The sequence below is a fragment of the Aphelocoma coerulescens genome (assembly GCF_041296385.1).
Source record: "Aphelocoma coerulescens isolate FSJ_1873_10779 chromosome Z unlocalized genomic scaffold, UR_Acoe_1.0 ChrZ, whole genome shotgun sequence".
NCBI classification, from domain to species: Eukaryota; Metazoa; Chordata; class Aves; order Passeriformes; family Corvidae; genus Aphelocoma; species Aphelocoma coerulescens.
In genome coordinates, this window is record NW_027184085.1 from 59,246,265 (window position 1) to 59,262,211 (window position 15,947).

Below are 15,947 nucleotides of genomic sequence, written 5' to 3' on the forward strand. Positions count from 1 at the left end.
GAGCAGAAGTTAACAGGCTACAAGAAACTTCAGAGTTACACACTATAAAGTACAGGAGTTGAAAAATATAAAAGTTAAAACCCAAGGCATCAATATGAGGCACTGTTAAAAGTAAAACTGAGCTTCCAAACAGCCCCAAAGTGTAAGGTCTTCATCTCCTTCTTCCCCATTTCTCGGAAACAAGACTACCCAAGGAAGGCCTTACAAATTTTAAATCTTAACTACTTTTTTGGATGCTATTAAAGTATTGTAAGGGCCATGTAATGACACGTGCATGAATATTCATGTTGATGGCAAACACCTTATTTTGACCACTGTTGCAGGGACTGCAGTGGTACATAGCCCCAGGAGGCTGATTCAGGACATGAGCTGAGGTGTTGAAGTGGCCTCCATGTTAAGAATGGGACAACTCTTGTAGTCTCTAAAGCAAGTCCTTCCTGAATGAAAGCGCTAGAAATACTAGAAAGTATGTGAATCAACCTTCTGTGTCCCAAAACGATCTGGATATGGTAAGGAAGATCTCTCCATGAGATGCTCTAAGAACCATGGTGGATTCACTTTGCAGGGGACTCATCCACAATTTTTTGACTTCACATTTTCATGTGCTGGAGTCAGCTTTCTTCAGGTGGTGCTGAAACCTCAGCTTTGATTTTATTATGTTTGAGAACAACAGAAGTTTGCCAAAAGACCTAAAGCTCAGAAGATGCTTTACCACAAGTCTGACATCACAAAGCCATTTAAGCTAGGTAAAAAATAAATATGAAAGTTATGATACAGCCCCTAAGGATATATACACAAACTATTGCAAAATTCTCTCTCAGAGGAGAATTTTATAATTTCTCAATAATATTTGGATTTCACTGCTGTCACAAGAGCCTCACACTATGAAGGTGTCCTGTGGACACTAATAAATTCTGTCACCCTTAGCTTTGCAGGGGTGTATTTTGAGTCTGTTGTGATGCTTTTCATTAAAGTGAGCTGGAAATTAGTAATGCACAAGGCTAACTAAGGATAACTATAACTGCTCATGATACTAATTTTTCCACTTCATACATTTTAACTTTTTCGGATGGCATTGTTTCAAAATTCCAGGTAAAAAATTTAAGGTTAAAACCCTTTGAGAATGAACAAATTCCTAAGTCTAATGTTCTTTCCTCTCACTACTCTTGTGTTTGCAAGAATTTTACTCATTTATAGGCTTTGCTTTCTTAAATGAAAAAGCACAACCTTTTCAAAACCTCTTCTAATCATTTCCCTTCAAAATAAAGGAATCACCACACACATCTGGTCTGACATATCAGATTCCAATTTAATGTCATTCAAATGGAGATAAGTGCTGAAGATAGAAGTGTTTAGAGCAAGAATACAAATTCAGCTTTCCTATACATACATCTGCTTCGGTCTATAAAACCTGGAACAAGTAATTAATTATATCCTTTGACTATTCAGAATTAAGTACCACCTTTATTTGAAATAGACTTAAATTTACTGAGAATAAACACTTTTGAAGTTAGAGATTAATTTAGAACTTGCCCCAGCATCCTATTTATACATCCATTTAAACTGACATTGCAGCCGAAGCACTCTTATTCTTAATCAAGCAGGGGCTGACTATGACATGGCTTCTGGCATTTGCTAATATTTCAGCTTTTGATGGGGCACTAAAGATATTAACAAAGAAAAACCCCATCACGTTTGGCATGGAATTTTATCACAAAAATGTGTAACTCCTCTTGGTTTGACAATTTGAAAATGATTTGAATGTGTTTAGGAGCACCGAAAACTTTCACAGCTTCAATGTTTTCCTTGGAAGTTTATGGATTATACTTTATAGAAAGTGACCTTGTTGGGGTGCCCTTTTAGGTTTCTGAAGAAAAGTACTGAATGCAGACTTTATGCCATCTCTACTTTCTTTCCATTCAGTCAATGAAAAATGTGTGTGAAGAAGTTCTGTTTGGTCTGAATGACATGGCTTTCTTGACTAATGATTAGTGGTAGCCAATAATCAAACTCTTAGGTTAGTTGGGAAGGAACACAGTTGGAAATCTGATAGATTGTATAATAAATGGCATGTTGTTTCTGTCCTTTTCTGGGATCAGGTTACCTTACAATTCAAAGGGAAATACAAAATTGCAAGAGATATTTGAAATCAAGACTTTAGGTTTTACTTCTTCCTGAAATTTACTGCAGGTTAATGTGACACAGTGTTACCGGGTATTACAGCTCTGGTTTCCCTGATTCGCAGTCTGACTCAGGCTACAAATAACCTGAGATTACACAGTGCATATGTGTGTATGTTTGTGTGGAAGTGAGCAGTCTATGAAGAAATCAGCTAGTATTTACAGTTAGTTTTATTACTTGTCAAGTAAGACTTTCCAGACACAGACTTCTCAAATTACCACAAACAGGCATTTTAAAGAAGAAGTTAGCACCGTTATTTTAATTCTTATCTCATGTCTGCTTCTTCACAGAGTCTAATAATGTGTGATTCAGCTTTCTTGTGGCAGTTTAACTGTACATGTAGGATTATCCTTGACAATGGTGTCTCGAAAAAAGGTCTAATCCAGAGATCATTGACGTGAATGAGAGTTTTTCATTCTTTAATTTAGTGAATGAACTTTCCTGTTTTGTTCCAGGTTTACAACACAACAGTAAGTTAATTTTGATCAGAAACATATCACTATTCCTTGTGAACAGAAACAAATGATCTCACAAATTCTAACATCGAGTCTAGGTCCATGCTTAGATTTCAGAGCATATCCATTTAGACACTGCACATCCATATACTGTCTAAAATTTTGCCAGGACTTTGGAAGAAATATGTGTGAAAAATGAAGTGTACAGAAAAGTTTGAAAGTATGCACTGCTTTTCAAAATTTCTTATGTTTCACATTTGTTAAATATCCTCCATGAGCATTTTGTCTCTAAAGCAGCTTCATGTAAGTAACCACATTGGAAAGTCTTTTTGATTTTTAACACTCTGCAAGGCATTAAGCCCTTTTTTTCTTTAGGTAAAAGATGAAGTTATGTTACTAAGATACCTTCAAACATTTCAAGGAGTGGTGCTGAGAGCTGCAATGCCAGCTCAGTCAAACCTCTGATATTTGCTGTTATCTCCATGCATGTTTACAGCAGCTGACATATGAAAAGCCTGGGAATAATTTGAGTTTGCAGGCAATGAAACAAGCCCATTTTGGATCTGAATCTGGCTGTCAAATCACTTTGTTGGGTTAATCTGACACAAAATGAAAGCACACAAACGAAAGCAACTTTTGGCAAGCCTGAAAAGATGGGCACACATCTGCAAGGCGAGTGATTAGCTTAGTGGTGTCCTTTCAAAAATCACCTAGGAACCTCTTTCCCCGCACATAGAAAGTAGTCCCTTTTGTTCTTCAAATGTTTATTTATAGGATTAGAATAGGGAAATGGAGGAGAGAGGGCTTGGGACTTTGATGATAGTGAAAGTCTGTACACCCCAAAGGTGGTAAAGCAGATAAGCATTATAGGATTAAATGGGCATGACAAATTTGTGTTTCAATTGGGGACACCATTTCAGGCAGAGATTTTCCTTTGGCTGCCAAAGTAGAAGATTTAACTAATATATTATGCAAAGGAAAAAAACAGCAAAGGTGGGAGGTTTTTCACTGACAAATGACTGATTGCCTTTGGAAAACAAAGGAGGAAATTGTGTGCTAGGGGGTGGTACTATTCCTCCGTTGATGCCTGGTGGTCTTATGCCTCACACTGTTTAATTTTACACAGTGCCTCTCAGGCCAGGATGTGCAGAATGCTGTATATCAAGCAGATCAATATGTATTTGGGGTTAGAAGCAGATTCTGTACAAAATTCCTTCCTAGTGGTAAAATATACTTTCTTTGCAATATCTTGTTTTGTGTTTGAAAAAAGCAAAGGCAGAATGGGAGGAGGAAGGGCAGGTGCAAACACAATGTAGGTTATAAAGAAGACCATGAAGTGCAAAAGATGAGGGCTGAAATGATCATATTGGTAACCTCAGTTATTCTCAAAGATTAGTCATTCATTTCGTGGTGGCTGTGAATTAGCACAAGAGTGGTAACTGTTTTGCCCTAAGCAAAAACCAGTGTCCCACTCCTGAGTTATTTGTATCAAACATCAGCCTGGCTGGGACATTGGGTCCATGCCATGCCTACTGCAGCAAGAAGCTGCTGAGCCAGGGCGGAGTTTGTGAACAAACTTGGGAGTGTTTGATAAGGTGAACTATAAGCTGTGGCCATCTTTGGAAAAAACAGAACACACCAGAAATATCCTGTGCTCTATATCCTCCATTTCCAGCGCCTGCTAAGAAAGAATGCACATATTATGGGCTGTAGCAATTGTAAATTAATTCAGCAGAGTATACACTGAGTGGGGACTTACCTTGCCTACCTTACTGCTGAATTGAGCTTGGCCGGTTGTCCTTCAGTATAACAGGCACAGAACAACAGGAAGAAGTAGAGCAGCAGAGAAGATGTTCTGTACACCCTGAGGATGCCTGTCCAGCTAGCTTGGAAATGCGGGCAGAAAACTTTCTACAGTTGCACTCCCAAGGTCTGGTTTTACAGAAGAAGAAAACATTTTTTTACCCTCTAAACAAATACGCTGTTAGCAACCAAAAAAAAAAAAAAAAAAAAAAAAAGGGAACTAGAACTTGGGAAAAAGTGCTTAAACAAAAAAAAATATCAATGAGTTCATTTTAGTAATTTGTGGCAAGTCCATGTGAATCTAAAAGATAAAAATGACATAGTAAGCAGGCTTTTCTGTCTTACTCATGAATAAACCTCATTATATTTTTTTCCATGTTGAACAAAACATTTCATGTTAGTATTAAATTATACAATTATATTCTAGCCTTTCTGTTAATAGAGGTAGAGGAAAGGAAATAGGTTTAGCAGGGGTTTTTTTGACTGCTCTCCACTTGCACATAAGAATAAGATGAAGTTTTATTTCAGCAGATTTAGTTATTATAGCACATTACCTCACCCCACTATTACCACTCTAAACCTTCTTCATTCTCTGGTTTATGTGGCACACCATCATTTTGCTTACAAAGACATACTGCTGCTCCAGATTCACTTGGAGATGGATTCCTAGTACACTGGATATGGTACAGCTGAAATCATGATCAGTACAAGAAAATAACAATGTGTCCATTGTTACACTGGTTACAGCACAAAAACATACCTAAAACATTAAATAGAAAAGAATTTACCTCCTCGAACACACTAGATAATAGAAAACACTAGAAATAATTGGACAGGGGTATTTCAGGAGAAGCATACTATTTTTTTAATCAGCTTTTCCTTCAGATGTTTTTCTGCTTGCTTTTCTTTGTTCTCTGCACTGGGTGTCTTGCTCTCACTGTCTCCTGTTTCATTTCGCTTGCGTTTACTGGGTGAAATGGGGTGGGGAAAGAAACAAGAATAAAATACGCAGTTTTACTTTCCATGAGCGTTGCTTTAGGTCTTGGCAGGGGGTCTTACCAGCTTTCTGCAGAGTTTTTAAGCTTCTCTTAGTATTATCCTCTAAAGAGGAAATGTGTGCAAAAACTATTACAAACAACAACGAGAAAAAAAATTAAAATAGTATTTTCTGATTTATGAATGTTCTGTATGCAGACTTCCTGAGGAGCTACATTAGTGGTTGTTTGGAATTTCTTTGTTTTTGAGGAGCAGACCAAAATATCTGAACTGTGAGCCCTAAAACATGGTCAATATCTCCTGAAATTTCCATACCTATGTGTCAGTCAAGATTACTAACATTTTTGAGAATTTTATCATTAACTCAGAGTCTGTCAGAATTAATATTAGGCAGTGTTGTGAACATATAATTGAAAGAGAACTGGGGAAAATAAATGGCAGGATAAGTTTATCACAAAAGGTAAACTAGTTACATCTAGGACCCTGAGAGAACTTAAATTCCATCTTATGGTTTTAAAGATAGAAAAGCACACACTCTGCTTTCTCTGTTTTTCATGAAAAGATTGATATTCTATTTCATGGTCAGTGGTGATATTAATACAAATTAGCATTTTAAATTCTATAACTTTTCTTAGAAAAGCTGTTATCTTGGCTAATTTTACAAATGCTTTATAAAATTCTCTATGAGTAACTTCATAGACTTAAGTCAATTTGCTTTTTAATCACAAGCAGTGTTTCAGGGTATATTCTGAAACTTCATTTTGCAAGAAACAAGGTTTATTGGAAACCTGCTTTTGAAAAAACAGTCTACAAATCACAGGCCCTATTCCCTTGGAGACCCTGATCTGTAAGCTGAGTTGACATGGATACCTCCATGTCAAAATTCAGTATCTAACTGGCTATAGTGTCCTTTCAGTTCTCAAGCTGAGACAGCAATAAGAAGCTGTGTGCAGCTTTGCATGTGAATAGGATAAATAAATTAGTGCATTAAGGTATACCTGTCAGCTCTTGAAATCTCTACTGTAAACAGAAGCACTCGTTGAGGAAGAATACATTTTAAAATGCTCTTAGAAGTTGCTGGACTGGAAAGGCTTCACAAAGCAAGAGATTGGGAAGCCTTGGAGGGGTGTAACACAAACAGGTCACTTTAATATGTCTTCAAATTCACACTTCAGTAGCCTTGTTCTTGTGATAAGCATGTGACCCTAATGCAAATAAAAAGCTAGGCTCAGAGTCACATTGTTGACTAATGTCTTAGACACAACAGTGAATTTTACTTTCTTCAATGATAAAAAAGAGAATATCTTTGAATAGTCAATCTAGCAATTTATTCTTTTGACTGAGTCTGAAGCTTAACTTGACAACATGTATCAATTTACTGCCAGGGAAAGGGAATGTTAAAAAAATAAGCATGTAAGGAAGAAATACATAATAAGAAAACAAAATTGCAGCATCAGACACCTATTGTTATTAACCTACAAAAATCCCCAAGGTTAAAGTGACTTCTACAACCATACACAGTCAAGAAATTTCCACAAATCATCTGTGGCCAGTAGAGAGTTGTCAATCTCTCTGTCAAAAATCCCCTCAGACTTTGCTTTCATGTCAAAGCTGTAATGCTTTGACCTGCATAAAGGAAGTATGAATATTTGTATACTGGGCCTTCTTCTGTGCTGATACATAGATTTTTGCCACCAGCATTTGCTTCAGGGCAAAGGATTCCTGTGAGGTCTCTGTCCTCTGGAGAATCTCTCCACTGGATGCCTCCAGAGGGGCATCTATACTTGCTCCTGGATACCAGAGCAAAATGCAGCAGTGAAAGGATGGAGCCTAGAGAAATAAGTATAGTCTTAGGGTTTTAATGGCCTGCGAATGTCATTTATGTACAATTTTTTTCTGCAGAGCCTAGCAGTTGTTATTTCAGCTTACAGTCTTATACCAGTTCTATCAGGAATGAATGAAAAAAGGTAGTGTATGCCTTCGGGCAACATTTGGGGTATGTTGGAGAATGCAGATTTGCCTTGGACACCCTCCACTTCACTGACACAGTCAAAACACCAAAGATTTCCATCCATGAAGGTATGAGGAGGTAACAAACTGGCTTCAGATTTACTTTGTAGTCAATTTATTAAATGTCTCTTCTCATAAGGACTATACAAACAAGGCTGGAAAAAGGGCTTTCGTACTATGAGAGAAAAGACTGTTTGGGTTTCCTTATAACTGCAGAAATTGAGTGGTTAAAAGACATTTATTGTTGTTTTGATGCCCTAACTCTCTTTCCATGCCTCCACTAGATGAACTTTTAAATGTGTTAGAGCACTTTAAATTTACACGTACTGTCACAGCTGCCTCAGGGCTGAATCATTCTTTTGATAAAGTTTCCTCTTTTACCATGAGGACGTGCCAAGTTCAACTAGCCAGAATGTGCTACAAGTTTGAAATTCATAGAATAAGTGACAAAATGTTTTAATTTTAATATTGCTTTGGACCCTGCAAGCATGAGTTTCTAAGTGAAACTAATATGATAACAGCAAGCATCTTTCTTTTTCTTCTGTGGGGCAAAGAAAAAATTCCATTAGAAGGAAAGCATGGAATATAGACAAAGACTTTTGTTACTGATTTTAATGTACCTGTTTATGTGGAATATGATGTAATTAAAAACAAAACTTGAAATGTGTAATGCTATGTGCCGGTTTGGCCAAATTTAGAAATACAGCCTCTGAGAGAAGGCAGGTTACAACCAGCTCTCCCCCACCAGGTTCGGTGAAAATTGAATTTTCCTCGAAGGAAAGTGAAAGAGATAAAAACTATTTATTTAACAAACACACAGGAAAAGGATAATAATGCTAAATAGTAAAACCTCTTGCTGTGGAAAGAAACCTGGGAAAATTTCAGAGTCCTTCCATATATCTCTCTCTCCCCCTCCTTGGAGCTGGGATGGGGTCGTGGGCCCACCTCCAGGGCCAAGGCCTCAGTGGAAATTCCTCCCAATGTATTCTGATGTTGAAACAGTCCAGCAGAGAAAAAGGGAAAAAAACAAAGTCCCAGGAAAACAAAAGTTCAACTCTCAGGAGAAAAGGAGCTGAAAAACTGGCCGAAAGCTGGCTGGAAAGCAAGCAGGCTGCTTCCCCACTCTTGCTCTGCAGAAGCAGACAGGTTTTATCTCTGTGACCTTGGAATATGAAAAAAACCTGCTTTGAAAAAGTACACTTTTCTCTCTCCCCTCTCAGGCTCAGTTTAAAGGCATAGAAAGGCATATATACTAATTTCTGGGCATAGTGCAGTGATAGGGAATACAACATCAAGTCACCCCAAGACATGCTAGAAATATGGTTTGAAGAGACCAAACTGTACTGTTTGAGATTTTCTTCTTGCTGTATATCTGATCATATTGAAGTTAACATGAGACAATGTTTGCAGATGCCACACCAGTGAACATCATTGTATGAAAATCTAAGACTATGTAATGCCAGTTAATAGATGGGAACATTGCATTGTGTTAGACTTTCTCCCAGGGAAAGTCACATCTCATCTCATTAATGTCTAAAAGAATGTTGCACAACCGTGAGCTGCCCACTCTCTTCTATGCCCAGGCCACATTTTACATCCTGCAAAAATGTTCCCTCTCACCAATCTGCTTGCAAAATATGTGCTATTTAGCTCCAAATCAACCACCACAGTAAGAAACCAGAAATACATGTAATTTGCTGAGTGCAGGCTCCAAAGAAAAGAGTCAGCCAAATTACACAAGAAGTAGAGTATGGAGACAATCTGCTGCAGAGGAAATCTCCTGTCCCAGACAGCAGGAAATCCTTACCTTCCATAATTTTTTGTTCTCTGTACATTATTAAGGCTTATTTATCATACTTGTGTCTAGTACATTTTTTTCTTTCCATCAGGACTATCTCATAGGAGACACTGCAGTCTGAATAGTGCTCTTTGATAGTGCAAAGTGTTTGGTATTACTTGCTATGTATGTTGCAGACTAATAGTAAATATCATTAATAGTGCAAAATGTTGTGTTTGCAAAGCTAATATCTGCATCCAGGCTTATGGTAAAAGCCACAGAGATCTCTTTTTCTCACAAAATACATATACACAGAATATAGCAAAATCTTCCAAATTTTCTATTCAGAAGAAACTTTATTTCAGGTTGAACTTCTGGAACAGTAGATCTCCTTATGGCTTTGACTTGATGCGGCAGGAGCATGCCCTGGCTCTGTGCTCTTCATGTCATCCAGATGAGGAATGTGGTGGAAAAATACTGACATTTGTCCTATGGGCCTGGATCTGAGCAGCACAAGGGAGGAGGAAGGGAACCGGATGGTGTAGCTCATACGAGGATTCAGAAATCTTAACACAGCACTACATGTAGATGTGGGATATTGGATTAGGAACTGCATTTTATGTCATGTCCCCATCTCAAAATTCTTTTCTCTTTCCAATCTAATTCTGTTGTGAGGTCCATTTATTCAAACTTTTCTGATTTTTTACACATAGGTGAGTAATAGGCTGAAGGTTTTTAATCCTGGTGCATTATCTATAGCACAATGAATTTTGGAATTCTCAGCATGGAAATGTTGTGAATACATGCTTGCAATTGCCATTTCCAGGTTAAAACTGTCATGCTAGAGCAGATTCCCTGGGAATCAGAGTTTTTACGTATATATAGAGAGATTTTTTTACCACTACTTCAGAATGGAGGTAGTTCTGGAACTACTCTGTTTTCAGGGACATGTGTTCTCACCTGAGTGCAGAATACAGTTATACTCACTGAGCCTTTATTCAAAGTTCTCTGTGGAAGACTTCTCATCAGATTTTTAAGGTATATAGCATGTGACCTGGTGGGAGACAGCACACTGAGTATGCAGGACTTAGCTCAGGGAGAAACAGAGTTTGGCAAGTCTCATATCCACTGCCTCATTAATATGAATATCTGCTTAATTTGTTGCAACTTAAGTTTAAGGTTTTAATATTTTTAACATTAAGAAGAAAATCACCTTTGACAACATGGAAAAAAGAAAAATCCCCTTTGACTGATTCATTTTCTGTAAGAAGAGACTCCTTCTCAGGGGAAATCTTGAATGCAGACTTTGTTTGGAGAAAATTTATATCTCACAGTTGCACAATTCTCAAAATGAAACCTTGTAACAGTAAGCCTGACAGGCCTTTAACTACAGCACAGCGGTGCTGCCAAATGCAACGCACATTGCTGCTTTCCTGCAGAATGTTTTAAATAAGTCTTACAACAGGATTTCTCTACTAATTGCAGAAATAGATAAAATGCGCCTTGAGCAGCCATTATTCACTTGACAGTAATTTTTCTTAAACTGTAAGTGGCATTCTGCTTCAGTAGTGCTCAAGCACCTGATATTCCCAAAAGAAATGTTAAAACTCTTCCATTAAGGAAATCACTGACTTGTGGATTCTGGCTTTCAGAACTGAAATTACCTGAGGTGGTGTGTGCTTGTCTTCTTTTAATCAGAGGGTTCCATATGCAAAAGCAAATACCTTCAGAGCCCTTTTTGTCTCCTTTCAGAGCATTTCCTATCCTATTAGCATAATGTATTATTTAGCCTGGAAAAAGTATTTAAAATATAGGAAACATAACCGCCCATGTTAATTTTTAAAAAAGGTGAATTTTTTCAAAATTTGAAAAATGATTATTTGATGGGAAATGAATAAAAATCTACTCTGCAGATGGGGTGATTTGATCCAGTTGGATCCCAGGAGTAGCAATACCAACTATCTTCGCTTCTGCAGGCTCCCTTAGAGATAGAAGAACTCTGTGTGCTGTGGGGTGCTGCCTCAGCTCTCAAGAAGTAGATCAGGTTTTCTGCACTTGATTTTCAGGCCCCTAGGTTGCTACTGCCCAAATGTGATCTGCAAGACCAAAGTGTTGCAGATCAACTTTTTATCTCCATCCTTTAAACTCCTTAATTCATTGCTTGTGTGACTTGAGCTGTTATACCATATATGTTAAGAATATAAAAATTTGGGTTCACTTGCTTGCTCAGCTAAGAGTTTGAATTTTTAAGCAAGCAGATAGAACATAAAAAGCTTTAATGTGCATTAAAATCCAGTTAACAGAGAGCCTTTTTAAATTTTGTCTCCCCATTTAAAGAGAGGAAGAATCAATTTGAGGGAGACATAGACCTGAGTACAAACTGCCAATGATTCTGTGAAACAGTGTACTGCTCTTCTATTAAGAGTAGGAGATGCATGTAATAAAATTAATTTAAAATTAATCATAAATGACAGTTCCGTAGATTATGAATAGAAAACTTGCATAAGAAAGCACTGCAGGGGAATTAAAAGTAACATAAAATAAAAGGAATCTGAGTCACAAACCACCATCTCTTCATAAAAAAAATTCATATTGGTTGATCTCCTAGCAAATTTAAAATACACATTCATATTAACACTTGAATCCTTACTTAAGATGCAATAGGGAAGAAAGTTATGTATGATAATTAATATAATTTACATGAGGAATGATTAAATTTCTTCACTATAGCTCTAGAGAGAGACTGAAACAATTTAGAGTTTTGAGTAGTGAATAGTGAAATGCTGCATTTCAGGGTTTCTGAATGATATTAACTGGAAATGTAACTATAGGATTCCATGTGGCAATATCCCTATTTGAAATCAGGACTAAATAAATTATGATTACTTACAAGAAAAACAGGCGAGTAAAAGTAGATTAAAATTTTTTTGCTACATCACTTCAAATAAAAGCTTCATGTTGGAATGGCTCTAGCAATGTCAGTTATTCTTTCGCATCAGTAGCTTGAAAAATTAACCTGGCATGAAATATCTGAAATAGACTTTTTCTTAAAGTAGTATTATTATGAAATAAAACTATCTGTAAAGTGAGTAACCATGGAAACCAGAGGAAAAGACTACCATGCTATGCTAGAAAACATAAACTCTCAGCTAATTGAAAACAAATTTTGAATATGTATCTCAGAAATCTCACTAGAAGTAAGAAATGATGAGAAAATGTGTTTCAAAGCGTGATGTGGCAGATAGGTGTCTTGATGAGTCCTGTATCTGTTTAACTTGCACTTTACTGAACCTGAAGCCCTCTGTGTAAAGAGTGCCATACAACATGAACAGAAGCATGGTCCTTGTCCTAGAAAGCTCAATAACTAGACCATAAAAGAGATGCTCCAGGTTAACGGTTGAAGTGTATTATGCTAGACTGAGAGAAAGATTAGGGTTGATTTAGTGTGAAGTCTTACAGTGTTGGCCATCACAATGTCTGCTGGAATCAACAACCATCAAAGCCAACAACAGCTAGTATGGGAAAGGTTAAACCCTAGAAGTAGGTCTCTTTGGCAATACATCAAGACAATCTTTTAAATTAGCACAGCATCTGCTGAATGGAAAAAAATATCTTTAAGTTCACACCCTTCTGGAAGCCATGCCCCTTTCTCTGCACAACAGAAGAAGCCTCTTCTTGAATTTGCAGAGAGAAAATCCCCTCCTGGATTGTTTTTTTTCCCCACAAGTCATAAGAGGAGCCAACAGAGAAAAGCAAATAAACAGGGTTGTAGTGGGTTCAGTTTGTAAACCGGGTGGAAACACCAACTGAATGTAGTGGTTTGGTTCAAAATATCCATTACTTACTTATTTTCCTTCTGTGAAGTAAGAATTAGGACAAAGCAAAGCAGGCACAAAACTTAAAAGAATATAAAGAAGTTTATTAACAGAACTAAAAGAAAGAAAACAAAGTCAGACTAAACCTTCACAACACTTCTCCTCCCCCACCTTTCTCCCTTCTCCCACTGACAACGTAAAAACACAACCCTTGAGATTTTTTCAGTCATTTTACTATCTCTATAATAATCTTTTTCAGTTCACTTAGGGAGAGGAGTCTCTTTTGCTCATGCTATGGAGACATCTCCACAAGAAGTTCTCTCATGGCTTCAATGTCACAATGAGACAGCCACCCGGGATGGTTCTCTGCTTGCATGTGAGAGTCCCTCCCCTTGACTTACAGCTTCCCCCACAACTGCTTTTGAGGGTCCAATCTTTAGCTAATGGGGTACCATTTTAAGGATGAACTGTTCAGAAGCAAAAGGTTCTCTTCACTTATCTCTGGGAGCATCTTCATCTCTAGGAACAGAGGTCTTCTCCTTCCCTGGGAGCAAGGGTCTTCATCGCTTTCATCTCCCTCTATTCAAGTTTCTCGTCAAATCACAGCTACTTCAACATTTGCTTGTTTCAGCACAGATACTTTTGCTCACAATTGCAGTTTGAACGCTCCAGCCCCCATGCTTTCATGAAATTACAACGGGTATTCTGATGTATCATAGTCCATCACCACAGCTTTACAACAGAATTTCAGCTTCTAGGTTTGAACATCTCCTCCTTCTCCTCCCTCAGGGTTTCAGCTCTTCCTTGTTCACTGACTTTGGTGTCTTTATGGTGTTTTCTTCACGTGCCTTCTCCTTTCCGCTGAGTCGGGAGAGGATTGATGTCTGCAGGCTTCATCTGTTCTGGAGGAAGCTGACAGCACTACAAGGGCTAACCTCACCCGGGCCCCACAGCCGGCATTCGCTTATCGCTGTTTCTGACGTGATCGCTGCCGGGCAGCGGCCTCAGAGGAGTTCCGGCCGCACGGGGTGAGGGCCGGCCCGGCCGAGCCGCGCTGCCGGCCCGCCCGCCCGGAGCAGGGCTGCGGGGCCGCCCGCCCGGAGCGGGGCCGCGGCTGGAACAGGGCTCCGAGGCTCCGGGCTCGCTGTGTCCCGGCCGGCCCGGCCCGCACGGAGGGGCTGCGCCGGGTGTCCAGCGAGCAGAAGCGGCTGAGAGATCTCGGCCAAGCTGCGCCACAGCCGACCCGGCCCCGCCCCGCTGGGCCCCGCTGCGGGCCCCCAAGTCACCTGTTCAAAAGCCAGAAGCAAGAGAGGTTTCCCGGTTTTGTTTGTTCTTAAATGTGGATCACAGGAGCGTGTCAAGCTTCTTAAGTGGCTTAAAAAAGTTGCCAATATTCAAACTAGCCAGTTAATTGGTTCTATTGGGTCTGAAGGAAGCTGCAAAGCACCTCTTTGCAAAAGAATCACTTCTGTGGCTGATGGAGCCCTCCTTAACTAAAAACCCAAACTATGCTAAACCATTATAAGGGTGTACATACCCTTTACTAAATATGCTATGGAAAGCTCTGAGACAAATGCAAGTGTTGCATTTATGAGAAGTGTGAGTGAGATATTTTCTTATTTAGAAAGGATAAAGTTATTAATTTACCTAGAACTTAAACTCTCATTTCCTGACAATGATTGGGACTCTGAAATTTATTGAGTTGGAAATGCTTTTCATTAAAGAGGCCATGTCTTCAGAAAAGAGAGTTCCTGTAAACTCTCAAAACCTGGCTGTATCTCAATGTTTCATCAGTTTCTAACATCTGACATGAAGTGTAAGGGTACTGTGATAAGTAATCTGTATGAGGCCAGGCTAATATTGTGCCAAAAATATATTGGTGAGATTTGCTCATATGAAATCTGTGAAGGATATTGTGTCTGTCACATCTCTTTAATTTCACTCTGGGGCTAGGGGTGGAAGTGAAGGCAGTCTGGGATGCTGGATGGAGAAAATCTCAAATTTATCACATGATGAGTGAACACTGTTATCAATTCTGAAACACTTGGTATGGGCATTTACAATCTGATTATCTTTTTCAGGCCTCTTCAACTTTCCTGGGACTACTTAGGTGTTTTGAGGCAAGCAGGCAAAGCAGCATATAATCTGCAAAGTTTCATAAAACTATTTAAAAAAATAACCACAACATCAGGACTCTGCATTGTTCCTAACCCTCCAGCTTTTAAAAAATATATATATTTGCAGCTTTAACAGCTGTAGACACCCACAAGCAAGGTCTGCAAGGAGAAACTGTACAGCAGCACACAGTGAAAATTGAAAAAAAAAGTGAGGAGTACTTGTGGGTGACTCTCTGTTAAGGGTCACCAAGGCCCCCACAGCTGCTTGGCTGACAGGGAGTCACAAGAGGTATTTTGCCTTCAGGGAGCTAAGGTCCGAGATGCTGCTGGGAAGGTGCCATAGTTTGTTCAGAGCACAGCCTGCTATCCTTTGCTACTTTTTCACATATGACACTGCAATCTGGAATTTGAGCAGATGAGGGAAAGCTTCAGAGCCCAGGGAGTGCAAGTGAGAAGTATTGGTGTCCAAGTTATATTTTCTTCCATTTTATGAGTTACAGGAGAGGGTGTAGCTGGAAATAGACATATAATTCAAATCAACTTCTGACTTTGTGGCTGGTGCTTTCTTGAGGGCTTTCGCTTTTTTGACAGTGGGGCATTCTATTATGATTATAGACTATCAGGGAGGGATGGCACCCACCTGTCTAGAAGAGGCAAGGGTATCTTTAGCAACACACTGACCGACTTAGTGAGGCAGGCTTTAAACTGAAGGACTTGGGGTACAGGATCCAGAGTGACAACACTCATGACATTGCAAGAAACTCGGGAATAGACCAGGCCAACCAGAGCTGCA